This window comes from Microtus ochrogaster, linkage group LG4 (assembly GCF_000317375.1).
Source record: "Microtus ochrogaster isolate Prairie Vole_2 linkage group LG4, MicOch1.0, whole genome shotgun sequence".
NCBI classification, from domain to species: domain Eukaryota; kingdom Metazoa; phylum Chordata; class Mammalia; order Rodentia; family Cricetidae; genus Microtus; species Microtus ochrogaster.
In genome coordinates, this window is record NC_022030.1 from 15,052,082 (window position 1) to 15,060,540 (window position 8,459).

Consider the following 8,459-nt stretch of genomic DNA (forward strand, 5'->3'; position numbering starts at 1 on the left):
GTTTATCTGTCTAGTACTTTTGTGGACATCATCAATACAAACTACCTCAGAAGGGAATGAAAGAGGGCGGCCACGCAGAATTACTGGATTTTAACTGTACACTTGCAACTTGGCATTCTTTAGTTTCTCTGCATATCACAGAGAAGGACACGACAGCCCCAGGAGGACCTCCCAGGACTACAGAGAACACCTATCTAGTGTCCATATCGTGGCTCCTGTTGGATGACTTGAGAGATGAGCAGCCCCTCCCTGACCTTCAGATCCTCATTGAAGCCTGGAATCCTCCCCTGGAGCTTTCACTCCTCCAGCGTCCTCTTTAGAAGTGCTACTGCCCTGACATCACCAATACAGTACCTTGGAATCAGGAGCCAGGACCTTCGGAGGTGGAGTTTTCATAGAAGCTCACCATGGCCCCAAGGTCCCCTCAGTCACCTACCTCACTTTAGGCCCATCAGGCTCTGAGACAGAAGCAACCTGCAGCACAGCCATGCCAATACTCCAGTCTTCCTGGCTGTCTTCTGTCAAACCCTCTAAGTAAGAGATGTAACACTGCAGGCACCACCCAGCAGTTTTGAAATGTGTTCACGGAAATGTGTATAAGTGGGCCCAAAGAGCAACCTCTCAGACTAACAGACTCCCTCTCCACCTCTCCCCCTCCTTTCTTCCCTCTCTCTCCCACTCTTCCCTGATAGCAGTCCCTAAAAGCATCCACATTAGCGCACACCAGCTCCCACGATGTCCAACAGAGGCACAAATTTGATTTAACTCAATCCACACTCCTGGTTTCATCTGAGTAACCTGCCATACCGTTACACAGGGGGGCCTCCTGCAGGCACTCCATATCTAGAGCATCACAGGGGCCAGTGGGTTCCTCCTGTCAATCTCAGTAACAGGACTGTGTGCTGGATTCATTTGTCTCAAGGGATTAGATATGGTAAACATCCAGGGTATGTTGGGGGTGACTATGCTATGAGGGTATGAGCTGCTCCATCACAGTAATGTCTGTGAGCAGTTTCTAGCATGAAAAGAATCCCCCTGATAATTCTAGGAATCATGGCTTCTTTCTGCTCTGCCACCATGAGTCTCCCCAGATAAGCTTCTTCTAATGGTTGCCATGGCAGGGATTAAACAGGAATGTCTTAAATATACTTTTGAAATCAAATGTCAAATCTACACAAAGACTAGAGTGGCTGTTTACCAAGGGAACTGTGATGCTCTGAATCTCTGCTGACCAATCTTCCGGACTGTGTCTTCCACAGAACCAGTCCAGATGGACTTTGTAGACAGATGTCCCCCAAGGGCAGATCTGTTCCAATAGCCTAGGTGATGTAATACAATTACCCTTTTCTTTCTGTCTGGAGAAAGGTCATTCAAGAAGCAAGAACACTTTACTGCCACTATGGAAATCAGTGTGGTGGTTCCTCAGAAAGCTGGGAATAGATCTAACCTAGGATCCAGCTACAACATGCTTGGACATATGCTCAAAGTTCTCTATCTCTTACTAGAAAGGTACTTGCTCAATTGTGCTCATTGCTGCTCTATTCATAATAGCCCGCAACTGAAAACAGCCTAGGAGGAAGGGAAAGATTGCTCTAGGAAGGGAAAATAGATTAGCTATCTCTGTATGGATTGGGAGGAGACTAAACAGAAGGTTCAAACAGGGAGATGGGAGAGAAAGGAAGGGGATAAAGGAAGGAATTCAGGGATGGAGAGTAAACCCAAAAGCCATTTGAGGGGTCATTTGGAAACCTACACTAAAATAGAAGCTTCTTAAAATATGCACATATTTGAAGGAAATCTAAATGGAATTATCAAATAAAGCCCCAGGTAGATATTTCTCACCAGCAAATGGAACTGCCAGTGCCAAAAATGGGTTACATATAATTGAGTTGCTGGCCAAAGCGGCTCCACTGAAACCCAGAAACAACCCAACCTACTACCAAAGCTATTGGCTACTCTCCACAAACTGCTGGTAAGGCCCTGTTGATGAAGACACCACCTACACAACTCACTGAACACAGAGAAGTCGACGGGGCACCTACCTAGAGCCTTCACCCCTACTCAGTAGTGTTCACAGCACTAGAAGGCACTCTTCACGATACCAGGGAAGAAAGGTAAACACCAACCCAGCTACGAACCCTTCAGTCTACAATGGTGTCCCTGCTTGCAAGATACACTGGTGGCACAGAAAGTTATGAGAGTAACCAATAGCTATCTAGTTGGATTTAAGGCTTACTGCATGACATGGGACCCATGCCTAACACTACATGGGTGATCAAGAACCTGAGACTATATAGGTTACGGACCCAGGGGAATAAAATATTCTTCTGCCAAAGGATGTAGCAGTAAAATGATTTCCACTGCCATTCCCCTATCCTCGCAGATCAGTGTCTTTCTCAGCCACCATCAGAGAAGCTCCCTCCTGCAGTAGAAGGGAACAGATGCAGAGATCCGTAACTGTACAATGTGCAGAGAATGAGAGACCTTGGAGCATTCAGTCCAAAACAGGATGTCTCCATCAAATCCCCTCTTTCAGGACTGCTGAGAACTCAAGAACAATGGCACTGGGTTTTGATCCTACTGCACGTACTGGCTTTGTGGGAGCCTAGGCAGTTTGGATGCTCACCTTACTAGACCTGGATGGAGGTGGGTGGTCCTTGGACTTCCCACAGGGCAGGGAACCCTGATTGCTCTTTGGGCTGATGAAGGAGGGGGACTTGATTGGGGGAGGGGGAGGGAAATGGGAGGTGGTGGCGGGGAGGAGGCAGAAATCTTTAATAAATAAATTAATTAATTAAAACATAAAAAATATCCCCTCTTTCAGAACTAAAGGAATTCTGTGGGAAAAGAGGTAGGAAGATTATGAGGGTCAGTAAGAGTGGGGAACACCAAAGAAACAATGTCTTTTGGACACAACAGAACTCTGACACACATGGGAACTCACAGAGACTATGGCATAGGGCCTCCACAAGTCTAACTCAGACACGGTCCCAGGGATGACAGGAAACATGGACACATGCCTCAACCCTAACTCAGAAGCAATCTCCAATTGATAACCGGTTCCAAGGGAAAAATTCATTTTCTCCAGTGGAGTCTTCTGGGGAAACAAAGCATACAAGGACAGACCTCATGTTCAGTAGTAAATGGGGGAGGGAGCCCTAACAAACTAACTCAGTGGCATGGCAATCTGGGAGGATGTGTGATAATGTGATAATGCTTCATCTGGACTTTTTTATTTTTAACCTTACACATCTTTTGCTTAAGTATTACAGTTTCTGGTTTTGTCTTTTTTGGGTTCTCTGTGTCTTTGTGTTTCTAGCAGTTTTTTTCTCTTGGATGTTTTATATCTATTTGTTTATTTTTGTCCTATTCTGGTTTGGCTTTATTTCATTTTTTTAGCTTCCTGCTTGTTTTCTAATGAGAGAAAGAAAGGTTGTAGGTTCAGGTGGGTGGGTGGGGAGGAAAGGAAGATTTAGAAAGAGGTGGGGGGAGCCCATAATGAAATATATTGTACGAAAGAAAAGTCTATTTTCAATAAATAAAAAAGTGAGTTCACAGCTAAAGAGTTAGGGATGGAGTCTTGCACATCTGAGGGTATCTTATAGCAGGTCCTGTCTGCCACCCTCAGTATTTACATGAAGGAGCCAAGGCAGAGATTTATCCCAATGAAATCCTTAAGTGGCCTCTCAAATGCAGCCAGGCTGACTGCAAAGCCTCTGGCCTTGATCCCTGCACTGTTTTCCTTCCTAATCCACCTGGTTGCTGGCACTTTCCACCTCTCATCTCAGTCTGAGTTCTCAAAGTCCCTTCATCTTTCTGTGACCCTGTCTGATTTCACTGTCTTCCCAGCTCTCAGATGTCTGCATCCATAGGTCCCAATACAGAGCACACGAATCACCAAGAAATGAAAAGAGGGTCCTCCCTGTACAAGAGAGACAGCATCAATCAGAGCACACAAAGTTACATTTCATCTACGTGTGTGTGTGTGTGTGTGTGTGTGTGTGTGTGTGTGTGCGTGCGTGCACACACAGGTGCATGTTTCACATGGAACTTGATTTGATAAAACTTTCCAGACTTAAAATAGTAAGGCAAAAAACATAACCAGATTCCTTTTCTGAAGGTTTACTTGTCATCTTGTGTGCATGAGTATTTGCTTCCAGGTCTATTCATATACTCTATATATGCCCGTACCAGTGGAAGCCAGAAGAGGGTATCAGATCCCCTGAAACTGGAGTTACAGACTGTTGTGGGCTACTATGTGGCTACTGGAGACAAAGCTTGATTCCTCTGCAGGAGCAACAAGTGCTCTTATCCAGTAAGCAATCTCCCCAGGTTCCAGATTTTTTTTTTTTTTTGGTATGGAAAATATTCCAGATTTTAAATGTTGCTAACTAAACTGCAAAAATTACAAACCTTATGTAGGTCAACCAAAACACTCCACCATCTGTGTTTCTCCCCCTTTGAATTTAAAACAAGCATTGGGTGTAAGTAGATGCTTGCTCAACAATCATTAAATACCCCCACTAAAAACTGAACAAGAACAATGAAGCAATACCGCTTGTTTATTCTGAGACCCTGTTAGACTCTTCCACTTTCTCTGTTCTGTGTTCCAAACCTGCTACAAGCTAACCTAAGTACAGGATGGCTAAGTACTTCCAGAAAGGGAAGTAGGTGTTGAACAAGCCAGGGTTAGAAAAAGCAAAGAGGTTTTTAGTACCTGGCACTTTAGGACCCAAAATAAAGGCACTCAAGAGTCCCTAAAGGGATGCTTTGCTTTGGCTAAGAAAGACCAAGAAAGAAATCCACAGTATATACGCACCTCTTTCCTTTCTCACCCTTGGGAAAACATATAACTGCACGCATTGTTGTTTTACTTGGATGGTCTTGTTTTCCTCCTTTGAGCTATAGTATAAATGAGGGTCTATCTTACCTGTAACGTCCTTTGGTAGAAAGTTAAAGAACTCCCACTCCTAACTAAGAACTATGGATCCCTGATGGCTTCTAGGCAAAGAGAGTCAGTTTTCTTCACAAGTGTGTCTCCTATAGGTTGACCATGCTGCGGAGGATGCCCCCACACCATATGGTCAGCACCAAGCAGGCTCCATGAGTTATTTACAAAACAAACAAACAGAAAACACAGAGTGGGAATGGTATAAAAAGGCCAAGGTGTTGGGAGTGGATCTGGGAGGAATTACAGGGAGGAATCAGGGTAAGTCTAATCAAAATATAATTTATTAAATTCTCAGAGAATTAATAAAGTTTAAAAAAAACTTGTGACTAATCCTACAGTCTACTATAATCTAGTTAGCAGAGACTCCCACCCCTGGCTGCCCAATGCTGGAATTAACCTGCCTACCTCCCAAGCTACTCAATGCCTACAAATCTCCAGGTTCCCCAATTTCTGGTTCCATGGTCAGTGTCTTAGCGTAAAGACAGAGGTGAACTCAGTCTGCTGAATGAAAGAGTGCCTGAGGCTCTGGGAACAAAGCAACAGCCAGATTCTTAAAGCTCACTGGGGAGGGAGGAGGCTGGTACTGGATCAGAGGTGAACCCCGAATTTGGCTTCCCCTGAGAAGGGAGTTTAGTGAGCAAACACGGTTGATTTCATCCAGGGAACTACTGGACTTTGGAGATTTTTCATTTCCTAGGTGAAAGAGACAAACCACATTTTACAAAAGAAAATGAAAAGAAGAAGATGTCTAAACCATATATGACAAAATGTACAATGAGGACAATCAATAGGACAATTGATTGTAGCAGGTCTGTGACAATTGAGTCTAACAGACCATTCTTTGCAGACTTGACCTGACAGCCTTTCACAGCAGCTGGGAAGGCTTCCAGACGGATCCCACCCGCCCCCGCCCCGGAGTTCTAAAACTATCCAGGTAGGTTAATCTATATATGCACTGGTCTATACTGTAAGCTACATAGATTAATCTGTTGGTAAACAGTCGCTCTGCCACTCAGGAAGAGTTAACTCTTTGATCACTTCTCCAGGTCCACCTGAGCCAAAGGAATCCTTTCTCCAGCGTCAGTTTGTCCTGCTGCAGGTGGGAGTGTGGGAGGGGGCTTCTTTGCTCTCATCCTCCAGCTGTGCTAGCTCTACATGGGAGCTGGCTTTAGATGCACTAACCTGGTGACCCAGTGACACCCCCACATTTGTGAATACGACTACAATGGGCCCTAGTAAACAGACAGACTCCAAACTTCTAAACAGACTGCCTATTTGTCAGCAGAACATGGGATGCAGTGGGGCGAGCAGCAGGTAGAATTAATAGCTCAACTGCTCTCTGCCTGTTTCCCTCTTATTTACACCGGTGGGGCAACAATGCTGTGAAATTAGAAGCACAGAAGCCAAATCAAAGTCTCTGTGTGGCCACAAGCGTCCTAACAAGTCTGAGACTGTTTTAAAACCGGCAAGACCATCTGCGCAGCACAAAACCATCCCGCTTTCAGTTGATGCGAATTCTGTTTGGTTTGGGGGTCTAGCCTCAAGAAAAGGCAGGTGACCAAGGGAAATAGCCAGAGTGTCAATATCTCTCCCTTTTCAAGGAACATAAAATATTCCTCTCCTTAATGATGGTACAGTTCCAATCTACAGACAGGTCCTGTCTGGCAAGGAAGATCACCTGAGGTCTTTGAAGTGCCAAAGGTGGCCAGTGACACTGGTTTCCTATATCTTCAAGGTGTTCTGATTCACAGGCCACTGGTGATTGGGGAGATAAGCTATGCCCCCTCAGTTCACAGCTGCGTATAACTCTAGCTAATCATGAACGCAAAGAACGGAAATTACATCGGTATGCAGACTCTGCCTGAAGTATATGAAGAAACACGTAGTTGCTGCCACGCAGTCTGGCTTGGGCAGTGCTGTGAATCAGACTGCCACCCTCAAAGTCTGTGCCGTGACTCTTTGCAGTCTGAAGACCTGGTCCCACCACTCGACCTTTTCGTACCTGTCTCTTCCTTTGCAGAACGGAGGTGACTACAATGTCTACCTAGAACTTTCTGAGGACTTGGTGAGTTCAGACATGTCAATCAGGAGTGGGTTGGATGTGCAGCATACCTTGTACAGGGAACGCTGAGGGGAGAAATGTTTTCTGGCTTCTTGGCTAGGCCTCACTGCCATTCTTCGCCTAGAAGAGCCAATCACCCAACTCCACAAACCCATGTACTCTCTACAGCTCTCTGCTGCCCCCTGCTGACATACTGTTAATACTGTAGTTGGGATGTGGTCCTCTTAGCTGAAAACAGTTACCCTACTTCTCAGCAACTGTCTACCATACCTATAGAGGGCTCTTTCTAGAACTCCAAGCCTCCTGTGCCTTTGTCTACCTTATTGCACACACATCATGCTCCCTCTGGCCGCATCTCTCTGCCCAAGCGAGTTCCACTTCAAATGCCATGGAATTCATGCAGCCTGCCTATGTGCCCTCCTTAGAAGGAATCGCATCATTCATTGTCCACTCCCTCCTGAACTGTAATTGGTTTTAACTTGCCTTACTGCATCTTACTTAGGCCACGACTATGACTTATTTGTCTCCGCTTCCCCAGCAGCACCAACCATGGTAACCCTTTCAAAAGGACTACTCTAGAATTCTCCCAGTCAGTGCAGACTCTACCGTCCTCCCCACAGGCCCCATCTCACTGCACCCTCCTCCCTGGATTCTCAAACCAGTTCCAAGCTGTCCAGGCCGCAATGGAAGCAGACTTGTGGTGAAAACACTAAGAGAGAAAGAACCTCGGCATTTCCCAGCTTCTCATCCTTTCCTGCCGCAGCTCCACCCTACAGTGTGACATTCTTACTGTAGCCCAGGTCTGGGGGAACTTCCACATCGTCAGTTCTCCAGCCACAATGGTCCTTCCGTCCCTATAACACGCCACCTCCTCTACTGGCATAAGGGTTCTTCTAAATGGTTCCTTCTTCCGTCCTCTCCCAGCTTGCCCTTGCTCCAGCCACTGCTCAGGCCTTAGCTCAAACACCACTTCCTCAAAAGCATTTCTAGATTATCTACCCAAGCTCTGCAGAATAGCTGTGATTTTTCAAAACTAACCCATTATGCTTCCAAATTCCTATTTTTGTTCATTCCATTAACACTTGTCATCCTTTGAGAACTACACACTCCATGTTCCCAGGTACAACATAGTACCACACATACAGTAGATCACAATAAATATATAGTAAGTACATAAATTATATGTATATATTATGAAATATATATTTAGTGTACATAGTATAAAAATTAAAGAAGCTGTGTTAAACGGAATCTGTCAAAGTATTTAAAGACATTAAATCTAAATCCTTAATTTCATTTTTATAATTAATATTTAAGATATTCAGTTATGATGACTGAAAGACAGATGATATGTGTATCTCTGAAACAAGTCTATAAAAGAACAAGAATGCTTATTCTGACCCTTACCCTCTGTGCCCATGTCTGGTGTGGGCATCCAGATGTTAG

The 8,459-nt window shown here is 44.9% G+C and overlaps 1 protein-coding gene across 2 annotated transcripts in view; it reads right to left on the minus strand.

Annotated features, from left to right (window-relative positions):
- Positions 1-8,459, minus strand: part of Epm2a (EPM2A, laforin glucan phosphatase) — a 111,844-nt gene that overhangs the window by 3,902 nt on the left and 99,483 nt on the right. The window lies entirely within an intron of this gene.